General features: G+C 46.0%; 1 long non-coding RNA gene across 1 annotated transcript in view; it reads right to left on the minus strand.

Moving 5' to 3' along the window:
• The window catches only part of LOC121069444, a 91,678-nt gene that overhangs the window by 38,537 nt on the left and 29,881 nt on the right, over positions 1-23,260 (minus strand). Inside the window, exons 4-5 of the long non-coding RNA XR_005819430.1 lie at positions 22,492-22,666; positions 11,409-11,575 (exon numbers count right to left, since the gene is read on the minus strand). This is a non-coding gene — a long non-coding RNA (uncharacterized LOC121069444). The remainder of the gene's footprint in view (positions 1-11,408; positions 11,576-22,491; positions 22,667-23,260) is intronic.

Below are 23,260 nucleotides of genomic sequence, written 5' to 3' on the forward strand. Positions count from 1 at the left end.
TAGTAGAAAGAACAAGATCCTACAATGACAAACCACAACGTTTGTTGTGGTACCTAAAGACAAGTGAAAGAAGAGGAAACCTTCCCAAGTGAAAAAAACAACATGCATTTCACGTCCCTTTTTGTTTTTCATGGACCAAGCACCTTGGAGACAACTTGCTCATGATCTGCTAAAGAGGACTGCAATCCACCATGGAAGACAGACATACAATAGCTAGAAGGAAAAGTAACAAAAATTGCACCCAGAGTGCAATTGAAGAATTGCACCATTAAAAATGAATCATTACCTTGCAAATTAAATTTCTAAATCAGTATCACATTTACTAATTTTTAAGGAGTACAGTTCCACAGAACAATGGCAAACTTCTTTTAAATGAATTGATATTGTTGCTTCTTGTTGGCAGCTGCTTTCATCCAGACACTAAATGTTATTTACAGCATTGCCACAGGGAAAGCACTGGAATAGATAGTAATTGTTTCACCTCCACTGAATGTTGGCTTAACAGAAATGAAATGTTTGCATTTTTGCTATGAGTATTTCTCTTTCAGGCATAAGACTAGTACAAAAGCAGCATGAGGAACTCGATTTGAGTTTCTGGTAATCAGGAATGTCAAATTTTACATGCTCTTGTGGCCTGGTTTGTTCTCAGAAGGGACTCCTAAACTCTTAAGCTCAGATTCGTCAAATCCTGTAAAACAACTTCCAATCTATGGAATGAAGAGTTTCTGAGTCCACAGTAAGTCAGAGAGGTGGATGTGGAACTTGTGTTAAATGCCAATCTTGTGCCTAAAACCAGTCAAACAAAGAGTAAGAAGTGTGCAGACTCAGCAACGATTCACCATTCACGTTCTGCCTTGGACTAGTGGTAAATGAAGCTGGGACAGGAAACCCAAGTGGGTTTAAACTGGAACATGGTAAATGAATTAACAGGATTATACAAAGTGGCTGGACTTGCACCAGGAATTACTTTCCAGTCCAATATTCCTACATAAAGTCTAAAATACATACTAAGTCATCTGAATAAACATGCTCACTGACCTCACTGGATGTTGCATAGATGTGTCACTGGGGAAGAAAAATCAAACTGTCTGCATTTGATGTTTACTCATTATACATTTACACTAACACCACAATTTACACACATAGAATTGAAGTATGTAAATGTTGACCTAAATTTTGATATGCGGTTTGCAGTTTGGTTCCTGGGCACTCCTGAATTCCTCTGCCTTTGAAACTTGGGACTGCCTACGATCAGTTTGGGTTCCTCCTGGACAGCCTGCTTGCAGTCCCCATTGACCATGAATGCGTGAGTGCTGTGCTCCAGGCCAGTTCTAGGAAAGTGTGCCCGACACCTGATGATAGCAGTTAGCAAAAGGAAAGATGTGACACCCTAGTAGCTGTACCATTTTCTCCTGTAAGTTCATGTGCTTTGTATGGCTAATCAAGATACAAGAGCTCTTGTTGTGCAGTTTCATTGAAGATATTTGCTCCAACAAGACATATTAGTTTGGTCATTTCCTTACTAGATACCCTTGACAGTTCTCCCCCAGGAGAGTAACTGCTCCAAATCTAGAAAGACACTAAGAGAGTTGAGCAATATGCCCTATAGACTCCTATGCCCTATCATCACGAGGCTGTATGATTTCATTCAATTACCAAGTCCTAATATGTGTGTGGCACTTTGGACTGATTGTCTCCCAGCTTTTGCAGAGCTGCTAGGCAGAGAAGGAAAGTACTTTTTCATCGGTACTGTTTGTTTGTTATTCCTCTGTGAACTCCCCCAACTCCTTGGTGTCAACACCTGGCAGCTCTGTCGTGTCGGTATTGCTTGTTTGTCCTGTTGCCCCAAGTGCTGTGGCGGGTGGGAATTTGGCTGGCCCTGGGGAAGCGAGCCACATCAAACACTGGCGTTCGGAGTCGCATGTGGATTGTGCTGCCTGTTTACTCCCTGGCTGGGAGTGCAGCATGATGGGATTTGGGTAGGCAGTGGGTTTGGGCTCAGCTTGCTGGGGGAGATGATCCTCTGCGAAGATGTCACTGCGCTGATCAGAATGATGGGAAGGATCTTCTCAAATGATATGGGGAGCATGGTGTTTCTGGACTAGTGACACCAATGTAAAGGGCAGCCTAGCCCCACCGGTACTGCCATGCACAAGTTCACAGAAGCCAGCTTTAAGCTTGAGGCAAGAAACATCACATCACCATACCGCAGTGAAGTCCTACATCCACACGTGCAGCACAAGGTCTGGCTGCCCTCTTTTTGTGGCTATAGGAAGGCCCACAAACTCTCCGAAGTCAGCTGTAGCCCATCTACTGCATGGCCTTGCATAGTGCACCTTTACTAGCACCTGCAAATCCAGTTCTGTCCCTAAAAAAACGTGAGTAGAGCAGTGGTACAGACCATATGTCAGGGCGGAGACTTCTCCCAAAACCAGATGCAGCTGTTTGTTGTGTAATGGTGCCTATGAAGTTTTGTAACTCTCTCACATACTGGGAGGACTCACTTGATGGCAAGGCTAGTTTCACTTTCTGACATCTCTCATCCATCAGAAATTCCAGGCCAGAGCTTTAAAAAGCAACTAGTGACTTAGGATCTCATGACTGCTGAATGCATAGACTGAAGTATCTAGGCAGGCGTGCACAATGCTCCTCCTCAAACCTCCTCCTCATAACAGGCATCAAAATTGTGGGTCACTCCAAAAGCCCGAGGCTGGGATCTGGAGCTAACACTTGCCCAAGACAAGTCACAGAAGCTCCTTCTGAACCAAAACGTCAGCTCTAACCCCCAAAATGAAGATCCCTGCTCTGGACTTCAGCTGAGAAGATGCACAGGAACACCACCTGCTTGCATTGGCAGAGCCACAAGGCCTGGCAGTGCTGACAGGCTTATGGTGAGACCTAAACGTGACCATTCGGCCTCATGTCAGGCTTTGATGCTTATGCAAGCAGTGTGATGAGCAGACGATGGTGGTTTGGGTCCCTTTCCTCAAATGGGAATGGAAAATGGTGCCTTAAGCCAAGCTGGGATGTTTCAGGAACTGGCTGACATGTGAGGGGGGCCATGGATGCTGGGCAGGCTCAAACTGAGTAGGTCTAACAAGAGCTGTAGGAGCCTATGCTCCTCTTACAGCTTCCTCCAGACTTAGCTCACATGAAGATGTGGATATTACCTCCAAACACCTTCCTCAAAGCAGCCCTGCCACGTGGGCTCCACCAAAAACAGCTTGGCAAAGGGATGCCCAGGAGGCGATTGCTGCATTACGCTGGCGCTGGCCTGCCTGCCAAGTGGGCTTTGTGGTCCCAGGGGTCTGCTTTGATGAGCGTGACTCCTTGCCCCTGGAGGGATGAGTCCAGTCGTGGTGTTAGTATCGCCTTATCTCCCCTCTTGCATCACAATACTGCTACTGTAACCTGTGGGCGACTGGCAAGCACTAGCCGAACTGCTGCTCCCTGAAGAGGAAGCTGGCAATCGCGGTCTTGCATCATTTGTGAGCGTCTGGCAAGCCAGCTGAGGGCCCTCACATGGGGGGAACGGAGCACAGCTCCTCCATGTGCTCTTCAGCAGATGAGGTCTGTCAGCTTCTCCCCAGGGATGAGGAGTTGAGGTCTCCACCACTTGGCTGAGGATGCCCAACCAGAGCGCAAGGCTGCAGTCATGCTGCACTGCAGGCTGCCATTTCTGGCCTACAGCCTCAGCTGTGCCAGGCTGGGTTTGCTGTTCAGGCCAAGGTGATCTGAGTGCCAGTAACGTGTAGGGCTTGTACAGAAGTGGTTGGTGGCTCTCTACTTCTTCATGACTTGCACCACATCAGTGCTCAGAGCTCATTTCTGCCTTGGATGCATTTTCGACAAGACAGGGCTTTCTCTGCGAGACCCTGCAGAAACTTCTCCAGCGGAAATGTAGCTAAGTATCTCCAAGACGTCTCCATCCAGCAAGACTGACTCTATTTGGATGATATTTCTGGTGAAGTGAATACAGGGGAGCCTGGCAACTGTATCTTACATATAAAGGTCTTTAGTTAAGGTATAAAAAAGCATCTTGCCTCTCTGAACCCATCTTGAACTCTGCCCTACACTGATCCGTAACAAAATGGTACCTGCATCTGTCCCACCCAGGCCTACAATCAGTGGTGACTCACTGTCATATATTCTCATTTGTGCATTTACTGCCCAGATAACTCTCCATTAGGCTAATGAGTCATTCTTTTACACCCACCAAATACATAGCTAGGATTCTGTTGCTTTCTGCTACTGATAAATTAGGGGGAGAAGGAGAACACATACAGCATCGATCCAGAAAATATCTCCTCTGGAGAAGCTCTCCAAAGGTAGAACAGTTGGATTTGTGAGTCTCCACTGAGTCCCATTTAGCACAGTTAGTGAAAATAGGGGTATGCTTTCCCTACACATCCTAATTTGAATCATGTCTGCTATTTAAAAGGCAACTGGACCCTGGGAGGAAGAGGGAGGAGACTGCTGGTTAGGTATGGAAGGTTGACAGGTTTAATATGGTTGACTAAAATGTATTGTTAAATAATTGTCCAGCACCCTTGCAGATCAGACATTTTCCCTGCTTGTTGCTTATGAATTTAGTGAACAAGATCCCCGGCCACACAGGCCACGTCCCCAGAGTTCAGTTCACTTTAGGTGGCTAGGGGCTAAATGCATTGCTTGCACTACCTGGAGTTCAGTTCAGTATGCTCAGTCTCTAGCAGGACCCAACAGTGAAGCGAAAGGTAATATTCACACAACTCTTCTTTAACAAGCCCAGGGCATCAATGTTCTGAGACATGTTGGCCCCTACAGATGTCTGTGACCATCACAAGGATCAGAACCCAAAAGGCATCCCCTCCTGCTCTGCGTGAATCAGCAGTTCAAAGCTGGGTTCAGGTGGGTTGTCTGGCATCTCTAGTGGGGTTATCCATTTTCAGAATTCAAATAATTTGGTTTTCGGGAACAAATGAGGCCCCAACGACTCCAGCAGACAAGCACTGAAGAGATGACGTTACTTGGTGAAGTACCTCATGCCAGTCTACTTCTAGAGCAGGAGGGTTTGGGTCAGGGCTTTGTAGGCCATGGTTGGGGCTGCTTCTCTGAGAAGAGAAAACAACTTGATTCCATGAGTCAGTAAATTTCAAGCAGGCCAAGAGACAAAATGCTTGGCATAGCATAACTGTATGGGTGCACAATCCATGCAAACTTCTCTGACATATTAGACTAGGAATTGCCAGCTCTTGCTAGTTTGGTGATATTTGGAGTGCTCCTTATGACCCCAGAAGACAGGGATTTCTGAATGAGGCAGGAATCTTTTCCTTAAAATGGGTTTAATTCCCCCAGGGCTGTGGACAAAAAATTTGAAAACATGATCTCAGTACATCCAACAGACGAGAAATCAGTTGGCAAATAAGGAAGTGTCTCTAGTATATCTATTTTTTGAGAGTAATGTGGTTTCTGCGTGTCTAAAGATGGCCCAGACATTTATTTTTTAAATGCTTGATGTGGCCATAATGTGTAGCTGTAGTTGAATGCTCTTTTGACCGCTTTCAATTATACTTTGTGGCTAAGGAGACGAGCTGCCTCGACTTTGTAAATAAAATAGTGCCTTGGTGTCAGAGAGAAAGATGATGGGAAAATTTCTACTGACTTTCTCTCTGGTTTGTGCTGCTGACAGGGCAGGAGTGTTGCTGACCTCTCCTCCTGCCAGAGCAGTGGATGCCCTCCGCCAGTGAACTGACAACTGCTTAAGTCAACAGCCAACTGGTTCAGCTTCTTAAGGCGTATCAAATTATTTGCATAAACACTGTGACCAGAGCAAGAATGCAGCAGGGATGGGCTTGAGCTTTAGAAAGGGTTTTTCCAACACAGTTTTCTTATCTTCGCCCCTCTGACTGTCCCTGCACTGCCTGTTCAAAGCAGTTGCTCCCCAGACACCAATGGTCCCAGGTTTCCTCTGGATTGGTGCCTACAGCAGGAGCCTGTGGGCTCTTTGAGGAGAGTTTGAATTGCCAGTTTCTACTTAGTGTGGGCACGCGGACTATTTTGTTCTTTCTCCAGTGAGCTGTATTCGTGACACAGAAACAAACATCATATCCTTGAAATCCCTGCTGTGTGTCTGAATTTGACCTGTTGTTAGAGGCAGGCTAACAGAGAGATAGGTTGCACAACAGCTAAGACTCACTTCCTTAGGAAAATAACCTAAAATACTGCAGTGTGATGCAGGCCTTCTGTAAATGGGTAGTGGCTTTACTGAATGATGTTACATTTCTGTACTGCCAAGCACTTTGGCGTGCCAGTTTTAGGCAGCTTCCCCTCAGCAAAAGGGAGGAAGGTGTGCAAGGGTGGCTTCCATGCTCCTGTGCTCTGCCAGCAGCAGCCAGAGCGCAGGGCAGCGTAGGTCAGGAAAGAGCTGTGACTGGGGTAGGTTATCCACCCCTTGTGCCCCCAGCAGCCGCTTTCTGCTTGCACTGTGGCTCACTGCACAATAATCCATGCAGAGACACAAAGGCCATTTCCACTCAGAGGTTCCCTCTCTGGTCAACTCCGGTTTGAAGCCAGAAGTGATCTTGCAGGGAGAAGAAAATGCAAACCAGCCCCGTATGCACATGTAGCAAACCAGTCCCCATGCTCCCTCTGTGTCTCTATAGGTCCACAACCTTTATTTTCCTGCTATAGCTACTGCAGATATTCTTTGCTTCATTTTTCTAAATAACAAGGCACATTTAAAAAAGTTGATTTCTTCTTGCTAGGAGCTTTTGCTCATTCCCAGAGCTTGCAGAGGATCCCAGTCCTATCATCTCTGCTAGGAAAAGAAGTTCTTACATCTGTTCAGAAGGGAAAGCATGTCATATTAACAATATTGAATAAGAAATGTAGACTCCTCATTTCAGAGGCAGATACTGGAATGTGCTTGGTATTCAGATGATAACTTGTGTCTGTAGCAACTTGCTGAGTGATGTCTTGAATCATGCTTTGATAAAGTGATGTGTTTGAAGTTTCCCAAGACGGTACCTTGCTATCATTCCCTTTCCAGTACTGTCACTCAGAGTTCTTCAGCCTTGCCTCTGTCGCCAGGTGGTCAGACTCGAGTCCCATACAACCAAACCAAAAACCCATCTAGGCTTACTCAATTATTGATTAAGAGCAGGCATTGGAAAAAATACGGAAAACATTTTTTTCCTGAACAAGTTCACTTAATACCACAACAGCATCTTTTCCACCAGTGAATGTAATTAGAACAAGACCCTTCCAGCCACCAAACAGCCTAGCTTTGAGTAGGCCATGTCATGTGATTTTTGGGGTGTCGGCTCCTCTTGTTTCAAGGCTATCTCCTACATAAATGAGGTTTAATTGCTCCCTCCATTGAGCCTGACAGAAGAGTGCTAACACACCCACTGGCTGTAAGAAGGCCTGCGACTGTCTGGAGATCAAAGTCAGTAGTGCCTCATGGCAGCCATCAGTACATTCCAGGGTAACGAGAGCCCTGCAAAAGGTATGGAGAGCCCTGTAGCCTTACAGTGCTCCCCACCCACTGCTGACTTCCATTAATTAATTAACTCTGCAGCTTTGTTCCCTTATCATAACCCTCCCAGCAACAGCACAATAAATTGTACTTGCAACAGATGCTTAGATGAGATGATCCCAGGTCTTTGCAACTTGAAACAAGGGTGGGAAACTCATAGCTTTGCGGTGATCTCCAATTCATTCATTATACAATCGGATTTTAATTGCTTTAAGAATATGATTCTAGTGAATCTGGCCTCTAGTATCAAACACGCTAGACACTTCAGTTGCTAAATCTCCGCTGCTATGTACAGTCAGACTATCCCTTGTGGTCTTCTTCACTTCAGTGGGGTCTAAGGTATTGAATTATTTGTAGAAACTAATGCTGTGGTTCACTCACCCTGCATTCACCCACTGAGCAGATAGGTGCCAAGCTTAAGTTAGCTGTTTTGAGGTAGTGAAGGAGAGGGCATCTCCACAGGGAATTCATTTAACATGAGGTATATAAAATAATCCAGATGAATCATCCCCTGGAGATGTTTCTTTCTCCTTCTGCTGGCTATAAAGGAGGGTGGGCATTAAATGCCTAACTTAAAGACTAATGAAGTTAACAGTAAAGCCCACCCTATGTGTTCAGAGACCCAGGTATGAGAATAAACAGAAGGTTGCTCTGGTGTCGGGTTTGACGTGAGAAGAGCAAGCAGATTGATGCCTCATCCTAACATTGGGGAACATGCCTCCATGTAGGGAGATCAGTATCATTTGCTAGACGGGCATAAAGTTCTGTTAGTATGCTTGGGACAATGAATGGTCTGCATGATTAGGTCAGGCAGCATGCAGCTCTCAGTGGGCACCTTCCAAGCAGAATGAATTCCTCGCAGATCAGTTAAAAACCTATCTAGGAGAGCTGGTAACACGGGAATTACTCCATGCGTGTGTATGTGTGTGTACTGACAGGGATCAGTGAACGTCCCCGAGGATCTAATGTTAATCTCAAGACTTCGGGGATGGGTGGGAGAAGATCTTTTTTTCTGATCCTTTCAGACCGTCAGGCACAACATTAGTCAGAACATCAGCATTTGAGGCTCACGAGTGATTACCTGATTTACTCTGCGATTGAATTCCCCGGAATTTCATTTTGGGCATACCTCTCAACAGCAGTTTTTAATAGCTCCCATGGGAGCCGTATGTTACAAACACAAACTAGGTATTCAGATCCTTGAGGTGGTTTTGAAGATAATTTGTTCTTAAAAAGCCAGTCTGCAATGTGCAAGCTCATACCAAAGTCCTGCTATCCAAACTAAATGTGTCTAAATGTAAACATACTACATGAGAGTGATACTGCTTTTCAGATCCAGATTCAGATCCAAAGAGCCTGCTGAATCCTGCGCTGAGATCCTTCCCTGCAGCACTGCTGCCAAGTATCTCTGCTTCAGTTTGATTTGGGCAAGGCAAATACAGCTTCTTGCAGAGCCTTAGGGCTGGCCGGTGAGGTGTGCACAATGGGCATGCGGAGTGCTAAGAGACACATGCACAAGTCTTGTGTTCAGTGGCAGTAAAGCAATTGGCTACTGAAGGGCTGGAAATAAGGCTTTGTGTGCCTGCCTTCTTGATTAGAAACCTCCAAGGCATGCTCAGGTGTCACTGGAGGCAGCTTTGGTGACTCAGTAGGTGGCAGCCTTCACCTTGACTTTGCAAGGAGTTGTCACCCTGTGGAGGGTGTTGGGGTATTGTGAGCATGGGGGACAAAGGCACCCTGATCCTGGCACAAAGTGCAGAGCCTGGACAAAACCAGCTGTGAGACTTCACCCTGGGTGTGAAGAGCCCCATGACAGAGTCCCAGAGTAACTCATCTCCTGGTCAGTGAGTGCCCTTGTGGGTTGGCAGCCATTTACACCCCAGGAGGTACTGCCAGCATCTCTGACTCCAGTACTGTCCAAGTGACCTTTACGTACAACCAATGCAACTAAAAAGACAAACTGAACAGGTTTAGCACTTCGGAAGAGGTTTGGATCTGCAGAATCACATCCACTGCTCATTCATATAGCAAGCAGAAGCAGTACAGTTTTTCTCTATTTTTGGAGGGGGAAACTTGCTACAAGGAAGAAAATGGAGCACAGGAGGGCAGTGTTTTGGTAAATGGACAGTTTGGGGTGTAAACGCAGAACCTAGCAGAGATTTATGTGGGATGTAAATCCCATGCACGTGAAGACATATTTTCACCATGCAAGCCAATATTTGCTTCTCAAGGAATGTTGGGGGCTGGCTGTAAGGGAGGCAAGACAGGCTCCGGCTGGTGACTGAGATTTCTGCTTTCAGCATGCCTCCTCCTGGAGCTAGATCAGGGACCAACCCGGAGGGACCAGTCTGGTGGATCTGGGGGGCATCGTCCTCCATCTGGGTGGGGAAGCTGAGCAATAGCAGCATAAGCCTCTTCAGGTTGGACAGCTGCAGGCAGGATGGCCTAGCTTACCCCAGCCACGGCCTTCACATCCTTTCAAACCTGAGAGGCTCCTAAGCAACTAACCCCCTTTCCAAAGCTCTTAGAGGTTTCAGGCCCTGTCAAGCTGAATGTTTTTGAACTGTTCACCTGAAAATGAGGAGGAACCATTACTAATGTGAGAAACCATCCTGGTTACTGGCAACGCCTACCTTACCACTTGGCATTATGCCTGCCTACCCTTCTCTCTACCCCTGAACAAGCTTGAACGAAATAACAAGCATATTTTCCCTACTTACTGAGAGGCAGATTTATACTCATGCTCCCGTCATTCTCTCTCAATACCTTACATAAACCACCATTGTTTTTGGAGAGACGCCAGAACAGTTTGAAGGAATGTGTACAGGATCTTCCAAATCAGGGTTTCCCCACGTTTCTGACTCTATAATCCCCCTATTGAGAGAGCTAAACCAATAGGCTCATACTTCCTGCACAGCAAATCTTTTCCAACTCCTTCCACTGCCTTTAAAAACAAACAAGGAAACCCACAAACTCATGCCCAGCTATTATCATGAAAAGGAAAACAAGAGATACAAAGCAAAAGAATTCGCCGCATGCAGATCCATGAATGCTACGTCTGTGAGTGGGAGACATTTGCTTTTGTTCCGCGTAGTCAAACGTGTACTAATCTTTAAAACACCTTCACTCTAAAATTGCAGCTAATTGCTTAGTCAGAGGGGATTTTCTATTTATGCAAAGACCTCTGCTCAAGCTCCAAGTGTGATACTATCGATAACAGTATATAGTGTTAGACTATAAATTCAGGAATAACATTTAGGGAAAAGACTTTGAATAAAAACCTTTGAAAAGCTGCCTGAAGGGGGTTGGAGGGACTTACCTGGGACCACTGTATTGTCACCATAGACAGCAAAATTCAGAGTTGCAGCTCAGAATAGGCTCTGCAGGGTGAGCATTAAGTATGGGAATCATTGGGTGTTCACTAAATGCACAGGTGACTATCTTTGTGACAGAGAGGGAAAACATACTGCTCAAAAAAGATCGGAATTAACTTTTTCTCTACCCACTTTGTCTGCAAAGAGGTTTAAGTGGCCTCCTTGGGTCCAAAAAACTGACTAGTGACAGGGGTGATAGCAGATATAACAGTTCTTAAGCCTCCCCAGCTCACGATAGCTCTATTCTCTGGCAGACTCTCCTGCTCCTTCGTTACAGGTTCCCATCTGAAACAACCTTAAAGACGACCTGCTTTGAGCTGTCATCCCCTGAATCTGGTAACTGCTGCTCTAAGTCCTGCTGTTATTCTCCCATATGAAGAGGGAGACTCTTATTAGTGCACTTACTCCAAAGGGAGCGAGCTGTGGTGTGAGGATTCCTGCGGGAGATTTGATAAAAGTAGGGACTTGCCTTCTTTTGGACTTTCTCCTGTGGATCAGCACAGCAGTTGACTTACCAGAGACTATCCAAGATGGTCTGGCTGGAGGTGCAGACACAGCTTGTGGGGTCTTGGGAAGGAGCTGCAGCATTCTCCCAGGAAGGCAGCATGTGCCTGAGGAGGTCGGCAGCAACGTGAGGACAAGGCAGGATGGCTGTATGGGGGTCTCTCCTTGTCAGAGCAGTCTGCAAAGGCAAGAAAAACAAAAAGTGTTATTCTCTGAATGCCTGCAAGGATGCAGCACAAGATGTCTGTGAGGTTACAGTGCCCACACCAGAGCAGCAAAAGCCCCATATTCCCATGGGCCATCTGGGAGCTCCCAGCCCCCTGAACCAAGATGAGTTTTCAGTGGGAAAATGTAGAAGATGAGTTTTCACAGGATCTCCACAGAGGGATGTACATGGCTGGCAGAAGTCTCAGAAATCTCCGTGTGAAGGAATCCTAAATCACATAGGAACTTTTAAAAAAGGTGACTCCAAAGTCCCACCGAGGCCTTTGACAGAAGAGCAAAGGACTCTGTTGTAGGTAACAGCATTTGTCCCAAGCACAGCACCCATACAAATTAACCAGCTTTACAACACCCTGTCAGGTATTTGACAGGGCAAGAAAAACATCTCCGTTACATTGCCCTGTTATCCAAGGGCATGTGGGAATGAAATTTCCATTGTTAATTATTGGTAAGGTCGTTGGTGTCTGGTACCGTGCAAGGGTTTCATAAGGAATGCAAACACAAGTGCTCGGATGGCCAAGCAGCTGCTGCATTGGCCATGGCCTTCCTCAGATAAGATAATGCAGCTTTTCACCTTCTTCCTGTGCAGTCATAAGGGTTTTTTGTTATCCACACTGATAACCACACAAATGTCGGGGCATGTCCCCTGCTGGTCTGGGCAGCTAACCTGGGCACGTAGTAACGGTTGCTTGTTTGGTGTGCCAAGGCCAGGAAATGTTAGTACTTTGAGAAATTTCTTCTGGGAAGAGGCCCCTGACACTCACCAGTGCAGTGACAGTGCAGCAGAGATGAATTATCACCAAGATAACGTAGCCTGCTGTGTACGGCCTCTACTCTGAATCCCCTGGGCCTGCAGGCTGAATTTCTGCCTGTACATGTGCCCATACAGCCTTGTAAGCAGCTCCCGCAGCTAACCGCATCTCGTTTGCAGCATCCCCTCCTTCCTTGGCAGAGAGTTGCTTTTACATCCAAGGAGCTCCACAGAGAACTCAGGGGCATGTGGGTCAATTCTGCCTTTCTGAACTGGAACGTGGCAGCCCAGCAGAGGCATGTTTGTTGTTTACACATTTTGCATATGCAGATTCTCACCTCCTCCACAAAGCTGGAGTGGGCCTAATTAGAGAGCAGAGCATCAGTAACCAGTCTGCAGAAGGAACTAGAGAGTAGTATGCCCGTGGCTTATCACAAGAGATGGACAAAACCCAAGAGTGGTTTACTTTCTGTTAAAGCTGCCTCTTTCTCGTGTAAGTTTGGGGGTGGGTTTGTTTTGGGATTGTTTGGCAACCAGCCATAGGAAGCATTTTTTCACCTGTGCCTCTGAGAAAACAAAATCATTTTCCTTTCCGAGTTATTTTTAGGCTGCATCCAAGACTGTAAAACTGGCATAGAAAAGAAAATAAGAGCTCACTGTGGTAAACTCTTCTGGAATCGAGAATAGCCATGAATGTGAGGGACACCTGGGAAGTACCAAGCAGCAGGACAGGAAGTCATCATGCTGCTTCTGCTCAGATTCCCTGACAGACCTACAGCTTGTCTGCTGCTTCTCTTCACATCACCTGCACCTTGCTTTGCTCCCATGAAGGTGTGAGATCAGGTCGTTTTGTTGTGAAGAGATGGGCATTTTAGTTTGTGCTTGACTCAGTTGGGCCAGAGGCACTTAAACCATGCAGGCACCTAAACGGCAAAGGCACTGGGCACCATTGCTGCATCCTTGCCACGAAGGACCTTGCCTGTGTTTTAGGTGTCTGGTTTCACATCTAACATTTTATAAAAACATCCTGTGATTTTGAGCTGTATTGCTAGTAGTTTGCAGGTTGCCACCAGTAAGCCATTATTTCCTAGCACTGCCGCGTGGAATAGATAGACCAGAGCCTTCTAAAAATGTTATCAGGAAACAGCAAAAGTTGTCCCAGTCCTTTGAACAGTAAGTATACAGGCATATGAAACCATATGAACACAGACCCTTTTCTGTGGGACCTAAAAGGCAAACTCTCCTTTGACAGGCTGCTTCTGGAGAGGTAGCTTGCTTCAGACCAAAGACATGTGCCTCAGAGCACGTCTACCCCAAGATGCCACTGAGTGCATGTTCTTTTTGCTGACAATGGGAGCTGGGCATACCCATGTAATTCAGTGTGTGCTGACTGTGCATAAGTATATAGATCTGGAAGTATTTCCCATAGCCGTACCCAGTATGGAGGGCTGGTGAGGAGAGATCCAAAATGGGAGTTGAAATGTGTCCAGCCCTATGAAAGACTTTTGTCCATTTTCAGTGTCCTCCTTTTTTTTTTTTTCTCTTGCAATATTCATACACAAGAGTGTTTCTAAACTGTCAACACTTGTGAACTACGAGTGCTGTGCTGCACATGTCAGGAAAAGAGTCTTGTGGAAAGCCCACAGCCTCCTCTGTGTACACAGCAATCTCTCTTTTGGGGATGTCTATCTCCCCCAAGTCCAGCCTACCATCCTTGAGCAGTTACCTGACGCAGTGCAATGAACTCCCTTCTGGGTGAGCCAACTGCCTTTCTCCTAACAGCAGACACCCTGCTGAGACCCAGTGTCTCCTCTTCTGGCAGCTCATTTAGGGCACCAAGTGGATGCTACGAAGATATGGGGACAGCAGTATGGTGTACCGAGTGCCAGAGCTAACAGCTGAAAGGGCAGCCTGATCCCTGGCACTGCACCCTAGGGATGCACAAGGGCTAGGTGGAGAAAGTGGTGAAGGGCGGGATCCCCTCCATGCTCCCCCTAAAGCAAAGATGTTGGTGACACCGATGGCAGCAGAACCTGGTTAACGCCAGAGCACCCCGTTTATATGTTTATAATAAGCAGCTAAATCTCTACCTGAAAAATGTTATAATCCCTGTGGGGCCTAAGGAGGTAACTGGAGAAAGGCAGGCCTGGGGTGACATGCTTAAGGCACGGCTTTTTGAAGTTGTTTCTCCTGACCCAAAGGGAACAGGCAAGAAGCTGTGGAGTCTCCTGTGAGCACCATCTACTACAGCACTGATGTGGCAGACAAACATCAAGCCCGAGGTGCCTAACCTGCTCCAGTGCTTCAGGAAATCCCCCAGGTATCTCTCAGCCCTTACATGTCTATGAACATCCCAACTAGCGCGGGGGACTTGGGTGCTGCAGACAAAGCTACGTGAAGAGAGCTGAACGTGCTCCTGCAGCCTGGCTATGGAAAACAGGATTGCTCAGGCTTGCAAAACAGCGTGAGAATGTGTGCATGAAGTCTGCAGACTTCTTCCTCATTCCCAGTTCACTTGGGAATAATTGTTTACTTTAGCCAAGCTCTTCCTGATCTATATCCATAGATCAGCATTAGGCTCAGCACTGCAGCCTGTCATGCAGTATCTCCACACATGAAAGCAGACAACAGAGATACAAAGGGACAATTTTCCCCTCAGCATCACTGTGACAGCTTTGAGGATGTTGTGGCTTTTAGGCATGAGGCAGCAAATGAGAGGCTGGTACAGGTTTCAGTCGCTGTCTTTCAAGCCTGAGCATCTGGCCAGCTGTTTGGCCCCGTGAGTGCAGTGCCATTTTAGAGAGCAAGTGTGGTTGTTCTGTGGTTTCTATTGTTTACGTGCTCAAGAACCCCAGCTTTTATTCTCTGGTTGCCTGTCTGCCTCCCACCAGCCTTTCAGGTCTCGTGTTTGGCCGAGAGCGCTGCAGGTATCTCCCGTCGCATCTCGCTGGTCCCAGCCACGTGTTTGGTCTGGGCTCCTGCCTGTGCTTATTTGATGTGTGACCCATGCACAGGCTGCCCCATACCCAAGACGCTTTCAGGCAAACAAAGGAGTGACCAGGCTTTCGGGTGCGATGCGAGGGAAGGCTGAACTCAGACACTCTGTCCTGATGAGAGGCGCTGATGTTAATCGCCTGCCTTTGATCCATTTGCCTTTCAACTAGAACTACCATCTTCGCCTTGTCTTCCTCCAGGCTTTGCTCCAAATGAAGACCTGCACAGCTGCCAGGGCACATGATAGGAAGTGCCACATCCAAGCAGATCAGAAATCTCAAGCCTTGGCGAGGATTTTCTACAGGTAATTGAGGGTGTTTGCATTTTGCACAAGCAAAATCAGTACCGGTTTGTGCAGCTAAGTACACGGCTGCACCACTGCCTAGTCTGGACATGCAAATAGTCCTCGCTGAGAGCAAGCGCAGCCTTTGGAGAGAACATACAAATCTGAGACCTGTTTCAGTTCTGCCAGAACAGTTTTCAGAAAAATGGGTTTTACTTTGCTACCCCCAAAAAACAAATAAGAAGTTCAGTCACTAGAAATCTGTGCTAGTTTCTTGACATCAGTGATCTATTCGAGATGTGTAAGATACACTCGGGGCCCCTGCAGATCTTTCTTTTGAGGCACAAAGTGTAACTTCTGCACACCAGTACTAAAAATGCTAACATTTAAAAGCTACTTTCATCTTACTCAAAATAAAGATTAAATGAGATTTCCACAGCAGGTTATCCTCGTGGTCTGGGGGTGAAGTTTTATTTTGCTCCTTAGCTTGTAGGTTTTAAACAGTTGCTTTTAAATTGCCCCCCTAGATTCACCTCAGGCTGGATATCAAACTCATCAGTGTTTGGGAGACATTATTCCTAACCAGAATCCAAATTTGACCCTGGACAGAGGCAGCATCAGCATACAGAGGTATTTTTTTTCTGATTTTTGAAATTCACAGCGGAAGAGCAGACCCACGGCTAGATCTGGATCAAGGCACCTTATCAAGCACCAAAGTATGCTGGTCCCCTCCACTCCCTGCAACTCCCCTAACTAGACCAAAAGAGTGCTTTCCCAGGCAGACTGTTTCTAGGAACAGTATCAGCAGAGTAGCCTTGCAACTCATTAATGCTAATAGCAGTTGCATAACGCACAGCTAAATGTGGTTGAACAGTAAGCTAAGAATATATCCCAACTGCATAAGGTACAACTGCCAGCCAAAGTTTGAAAATGAGCAGCATTCCTTATTGTTACAGCCGAATTTATCTCTGATTGCAAATGCTCTGAAGGGGGCCATGTTTCAAGGGGTCGCAAAGCCATGCCTCTAGCATAATTCCCCACTGAACCGCTGCACGAATGGCCACGGTGTGGAAGGAGTATGAGCTTGCCCTATCACTGTTCTCCCCATGCAAGAGCTCAGGAGACCTCTGGAAGGCCAAGTGCCCACTGGAGGGACGGAATTCAGTTCAAGAGAATCACAGAATCCTTCCAGGGCCCATTTCTCATCTATTTTGTTGTAGCTCCTTTAAAAGCTCTTGATTGTCTTTAGGTAACCGAGCTTTGGACCATATTAAAACCAGCTGACTGCTAGGGCTATCAGGTAGCATGCGATGAAGCTCTGTATATACAAGCTAGACTGAGCCCTTAGTTTCTATGTTGCCATGAACAGACAACAGCTCTCTGCTGTCTGCTCCCTGCCAGTGGAAGTAGGCAGAGTGTTTCCCTCAGGAGATGCTTCTCTGCCCTGGCCCTTGAGCTGCCAGTGTGCAAAGGGACCCTTGCAATTTAGTGACAGGCACCCAAAGTGCTTTCAGCTTTGTTTTCCTTTGAGTGCCACTCAACTTGGCTGCTTTGTCAGATTTCCCTGGATTTCTTTAAAGTACCAGAAAAAAAATAAGACATGAAAAAGGAAGCCATCAAGAGAAAAAAAGGGAAAAATCCTTCATTACTTTTTTCTGAGCTACATCTGCGTGTCTTGTGGTTTCTTCTTGTGGTGGACTTTGCTGTTCCAACTGCCACACTGTCAGTAAGGATGGAGCTTGTATGTGGCCGGTTGTCACTTGGACAAGTTGAGTTTTCCTCCCTGGAGAGTGAGCTGACTTGCTTCAGGTGAAAGCCAAAGTGTCGGCCAGCTTGTAAACAGCATAAATGATGAGCAAGTGAGATGCAGCCTTCAGACACTGATGCAAATGGTCCGTGTTTTGTAGCAGCAACACAGGCAACAGCTGTTTAAATCTATTCCTAAGCTTCTGGCTGCTTCTGCCAGTTCTGGGGGCTCCTGCCACCACCGTGGTGCCTGGGAAGGATGTGAGGCTCACTCTGCCTGCTGGAGTACAATCCCTCTGCCTCTGGCTGGCGACTGCCCTGCATCAGCCCTTGGTGGGGGATTCCCCTACATGTATACCCAGAGAGATCTGGGTTCAGCAGGAAGACAGGTCCCTGGCTCACCAATATTTCCTGCATGCCACCTCCACTTGTTCACAGTGAGGCTGTCTTTTGCTCTAGGTGCCAGGGCTTTGTCGCCAGCCACAGAAAGCAGCACTTAACTATGTTGAAGGCTGCTCCTGTTGTCAACATCCCTGCCTGCTGCGGTGCCACTTCCATCAGGGAATGTGTCCTGAATGTAGCTGAGTGAAATGAATGATGGGCTGAATTATGAAGACATGGGGCTGTGGGAGTCTGACGAGTGCTGCTATGACTTTGAAACAATGGAAAATATTAAATAAACCCTAATTCCCTTCTGGCACATATACACACTATAAATAAACATTGTAAGTATGTAAATAGCACACAGCTCCTAGGATCACCTGGATCACCTTTTGAAATAGCAGGCAGAGGTGTCTGCTACTCTACAATAGAGGGATTATGTTTGGCCAAATTATGCAATTCATTTAAATGCATGCTGTACAGTAGCATAATTTTTGGAAACCTTATTGTTTGGCCCTTCTGAGCGATTCCCAGAAGTAATTCCTGCAAGGAGTACACACCCAAGCCAGTCAGAATTTCTGGAATGACATTCCAGTTGCTCAACACGTGGTTATGCAGATAGAAGAGAAAACAGAGCGACGCCTTAGCCAGTATAATAGATAAGGGTGTGAGAATTCAACTCGCTGGCTAGCACATGAAAGTGTGAATGACCTCGCCCCACGTCCAGGATTGCTCAAGCCATAGGAGATGTCAGTATCGATACACACATCTTCGTTTATAGTCACAGGATAATACTCTTCTAAATGTTTGCTTCTGCCCTCAGACCTTAACCCTAGAACAGAGAGAAAGTGCAATGCTTGTTGAACAAAGTGCTTGCAAAGTTGTTCACCTCTGCCTGCAGAAAAGGATCACTGCAGTTCTGCTTTTTATTATTCAATCCAACGGAAGACCTGCTGCCTCTTCAGATAAACTCACGTGCAATTAGAGGTCGAAGTAACGGGTTCTCAGTTTTCTGAGAACTGAGACAAGTGGCTCCACGCTGTTATTCTCCTGTATAACAACTGGGTGACCATCCCTACATTACATAGAAAGTGGCTCCTCTCGGCTGTAAAATCACAGAGTACATTCAACCTTCATCTATAAAGCACCACAAAGCTTGAATCAAACGTAATTTTGTGTGTGTCCTCAGTATCTGCCAGGAACAGGCCAAGAATTCTTCTGCTGTGTCCATAACCAGAAGAAAAGAATCTAGACAATTAATTCATTGCCTAGCAGATGTTGGCAGTTGTAGCCAGAAGTTACGGGTTAGGAGGGGGAAGGAGACAAGGGGAATTGCTCGATGTTCATTCCTCCTCATGAAAGCTGAGGTGAAGATATCATTTTGAAAACGCAAGATGCAATGGAATACCTGGTGGGTAGAAGTTGGGGTTAGGTGCTGGGTGAAGGGGCACCCAAACCCTCACCTCAGAGGAATCCTGTTAAGTTTTGGGACTACGACCAAAACAAGCAGTCCAGTGCTAATACAACAGGCCCAGCACATATCCTACAAAACCTTGAGTTGAAAAAACACCATGTTTAAACAGAAGGGGTGTTCACATTTCAAGTAAATGTTTTTTTCCTGAGCTACAGGGAGACCTTCGGTAGCAGTCAGTGTGTCTTGTGTTACAATTAGGTTCCTAACCTGGCTCCAGCACTGATTAAAGTGATTAATGCAACCAAGGCCTGTGAGTAGAGGTATGAGTAGGGAGGATTAAATGAGAGAGAAAACATGGCAAGGAATGCCTCTCCCACAGGAAAGAAAGGTGCCTGCAACAGATGCTAGAACATATCCCAGAAGCATTAAGGACTCCCTTAACCTGTAAGCTGGCCTGCAACTCCTGGTTTTCTACCCTTTATTAGCAATGAATCAAATCCTTCATTCCTGATCCTGGAACATGATTTTCTAGTGACTTCTCTGTGCTCCAAGGAAGAGACAGTAAAGGCGATGAATTAAGAAAGCTATCTTTTATTGATCTTTCCCTCTTTGTTTATTTTTAGCCTTTGTAATAGCTCTGCTGTAACTTAGAGATACAAAAAAAATATATGGGAAGCTCCTGTGACTTGCAACATGAGGTTATATTAGAACATTGCTGGGTCTCTCCAAATTATGGGAGACGGGCCAGACCCTCAGAGATAGTAAGACCCTTAATTCTTGCTGGAAGAAAAGGATCTCTGTGTACCTGGACCTGGCTGTCTAATGTCCTCATTCCAAATGAGTAACTTGTCATGCACTAAGTGACTAATGCCAAGACTCTCAGTGTCTCAATAAAGTCAGCAGGGTTCAGACTGCCCTGGTACAGTCTAGCGAACGGTTCTCTGGAAACACTTGCCTCAAACCCTAGTGACATGGCACATGTACAGTTACCTCTCCCAGCTTGCTTTGCAATGTTATTGAGGTTGCAAAGCCAGGCATTCAAAGTTCATAAGAGTACAGGCAGTGTAACCTTCATCCTGGCTGCTTACACGTGCTTTGCTAAGGCCTTGAATTATGAGCCACACCAGACCGCATCCAGATTTTTCTGCCACAAATTTTCTTCAGATGAAGACAATGGCCCAGGCTGTTCCTCTAGAGAAAGCCTTGGCTGTTGAGCAGCCGCATCTCAGTGAAGTACACAACGGTGTTCAATGGAAGGGCATTTTGTATGTAAGAAGGTGTGTATTGGTGGGTGCAAACAGCTCTGGGTTCCTTAAAAATATCACCTATCAATAGATAATGAGAGAGCAAACAAATTATCTAAGACGTTATGACTATAATGGCTAAATGCCAAAAATGTGGAGGAAGGTGTTAATTGCAAGTTTGGCTGTAGTACAGCCAGGGATTCCCAACATAACCAATTAGGGAGACCCTTATGTGTAGTGGATCCAACAAGCAAACTCTCCATTTACTCCAGGGACAGCACCATCATTAGCCACCATCGTTAGGCACTGCACCCAGCAGTAGTGCTAAGGTGGGATTTTGCCTTCACCCAAAATCATCCATCTTCTCTCTCTGAAGAAATGTCTAGCACTTAAACAGAGTTTAGCCTCTGAAAAATATTGAAGCTCTAACCCGAGAAAATCGTATGTGCACAGAGACTTATTTCCACCTATTAATGATGTGGTACACAGGATATTGGGATGCAAATATTCATACCAGCCCATCTGCTGCAAAACTCTGACCTTCCCTTTTACAACCACACCTGCACATGCAGTATGGCTATAGCTAGAGCTTATTCAGAGTGACTCCTGTCTGGCATATCTCACACAGACCGAACCCCTTTTATCAGCAGTTCTACCCAAGATCATGTCATACCTGCTGGCAAAGAAAGTTACCAGAATTTCTCTCAAGCCTCCTGCAACACATGAGATGGAAATGCAGTTGACGCTACCTACAGCTGAGAGCTTATCTACAGAGTCACCGACTTCCTACCATTTCCCTCTTTCACTGTCCCACCATTGCCAGCCATGGTACTGGGACAATCCCTTACTTTTAGAAGTGTCAAAGAGGCTACTAGAGCATAGGTCTGGGTAACAGTGATTGAGAGGTTTGTTTCAAGACACTACTCCTATTTCACACAGCTGCAGATGGGTGCTTGGTCATTTGGGCTGAACAGTCAGGCGCAGCTGGAGATAGTCAGCTCACGCTTGTGTGTACTCCTGGCCCAAGAAGCAGTGTGACAGACCTTGTAGGCATGAAGTTGGTCGGGTCTTTCTGTTGGGAAGAAGCTATGGGCCACTGGAAACCCACACTTTTCTGCTTTGTGTTACCCATGGGAATTAAACTTACGGTATCTCAATTTAGTTACGTTAGAAGTTAAGCAATAATCCTCGCTGGTCTGGGCACTGACGCCAACCTGCAGGCTGCCTTCTCAGCCTGATGTCAGACCTGCCTTATCACCATGGACTTGCCCTGCGATCTGAACTCCACGCTGACCCTGGCTGCACTGTAACAGGCAGGTGTGGTATGCTGAACGTCTAAGGAAACCCCCTAGACCAAGATTAAAAATCCCATCTGAAGCTTTTAATGCTGGTTAGCCAACTCTCTACCCGAAAGGCAGAAGTGACCAAGGGTATTCGTTTTACCAGAAAAATCTGCTCCACTGAGAATAAAAATACTAACATTTCCCTTGATTTAAAATTTAATAAAAAGATATGAAATTGGTAAGAAGGTTTGGGTTTACCTCAAAACTTTACTCTGCTTATTAGCTGAATGAATGTACAAGGTAAGCTTCATCTTGGTATCACTTTGGTTATATATGCTTTCTGGGAACGGCAGTGGTTTCTAGGGCCATTAAGTATTTGTCTGCATGAACGATGTGTTTTTGCTTTTGCTCACTGGCACACTGCTAACGTACTTTCCCCAAGAGATGTTTGTTGTACCAAAATAGCAACTGAATGAATGAAAGTTCAAGTAGAGCTATAAATAGAAAGGGCACCAGGTTTTCACTGTGCGTATATAAACTGTTTCACACCCACTTCCTCTTGTCTGCCATTAACTCTGAGTTCTGAAGTGAAACAACCTTTCTGCACTTTGGAAGAACAAACAGCAGAACAATAAAGAGACCAAATTGCTACGAGAAAGTCACTGAAGTTCTGCGCAGGAAAGGAAAGACAGAGAGTCTATTCTATATATAGTGCTGTACCCTTCGGCTGAAGTTGACAAATAGTAATACCTGGTTTAAATTTTAGCAATACTTACGTGGGAATTTGGGGCTGGAAGAACGAAAATGACTTGGGTGGAATTTCACCCTCTCTGTTCTTCTTTAATGGTCCCTCTCACGCACAATGTGGAGCAGAGCCAAACGCTCAGTCTGTGGGTAATGCCGAGTTGCACCTCCTGGTGGAAACCAGCCTCCAGAAAAGAACAGGCAGGGCTGAGGGCAGAAAAACAGGGAGAGAAACTTCAGGAGACGTAAAATGAGAAAGAAAAGCTAAGAAAAGAAACAAGTTTGTTGTTTTTTTTTTTAATGGACAAAACCCACTTGCTTTTCACACCAAAGACAGAGCACACAGGCATTCTTCTGATGTTGCTTTTGGATGTAAATATATACCTTTTCTTGTCACCACTGGCTGTGTTTAGGACAACTAGGGACAGAAGGTAAGGAGCTACAAATACAGATGGGGTGGGAAAGTAAGTGCTCTAGGAGACAATCTCTACTTCAAGATGCAGCCCTCACCAAAAAAGCTGATAAACCCTCACACTATGCCATAATTTCTTGTGCTTCCCCTGGGCAGGCACTGTCTAGAAGTTCTCTCATGGAAGGATGTTAATGTTCAACTATTGGTGCTGAGAGAAAAAAAAAAAACAACTAGAAGAATGTAGCTGGGCCAGGCTAGGTTAGATGAGGTGGGAACTCCTTTCAGTTTTAGTAGTTGGAAATAGATACCAGACAAAATCTCACTAACAAGAAACTCTTGCCCAAAATGTAGGCTCATAAAAATAAAATGAGTTGGCGGGTTGGGTTTAT

The sequence above is a fragment of the Cygnus olor genome, chromosome 4, assembly GCF_009769625.2.
Source record: "Cygnus olor isolate bCygOlo1 chromosome 4, bCygOlo1.pri.v2, whole genome shotgun sequence".
In the NCBI taxonomy this organism is placed as follows: Eukaryota; Metazoa; Chordata; class Aves; order Anseriformes; family Anatidae; genus Cygnus; species Cygnus olor.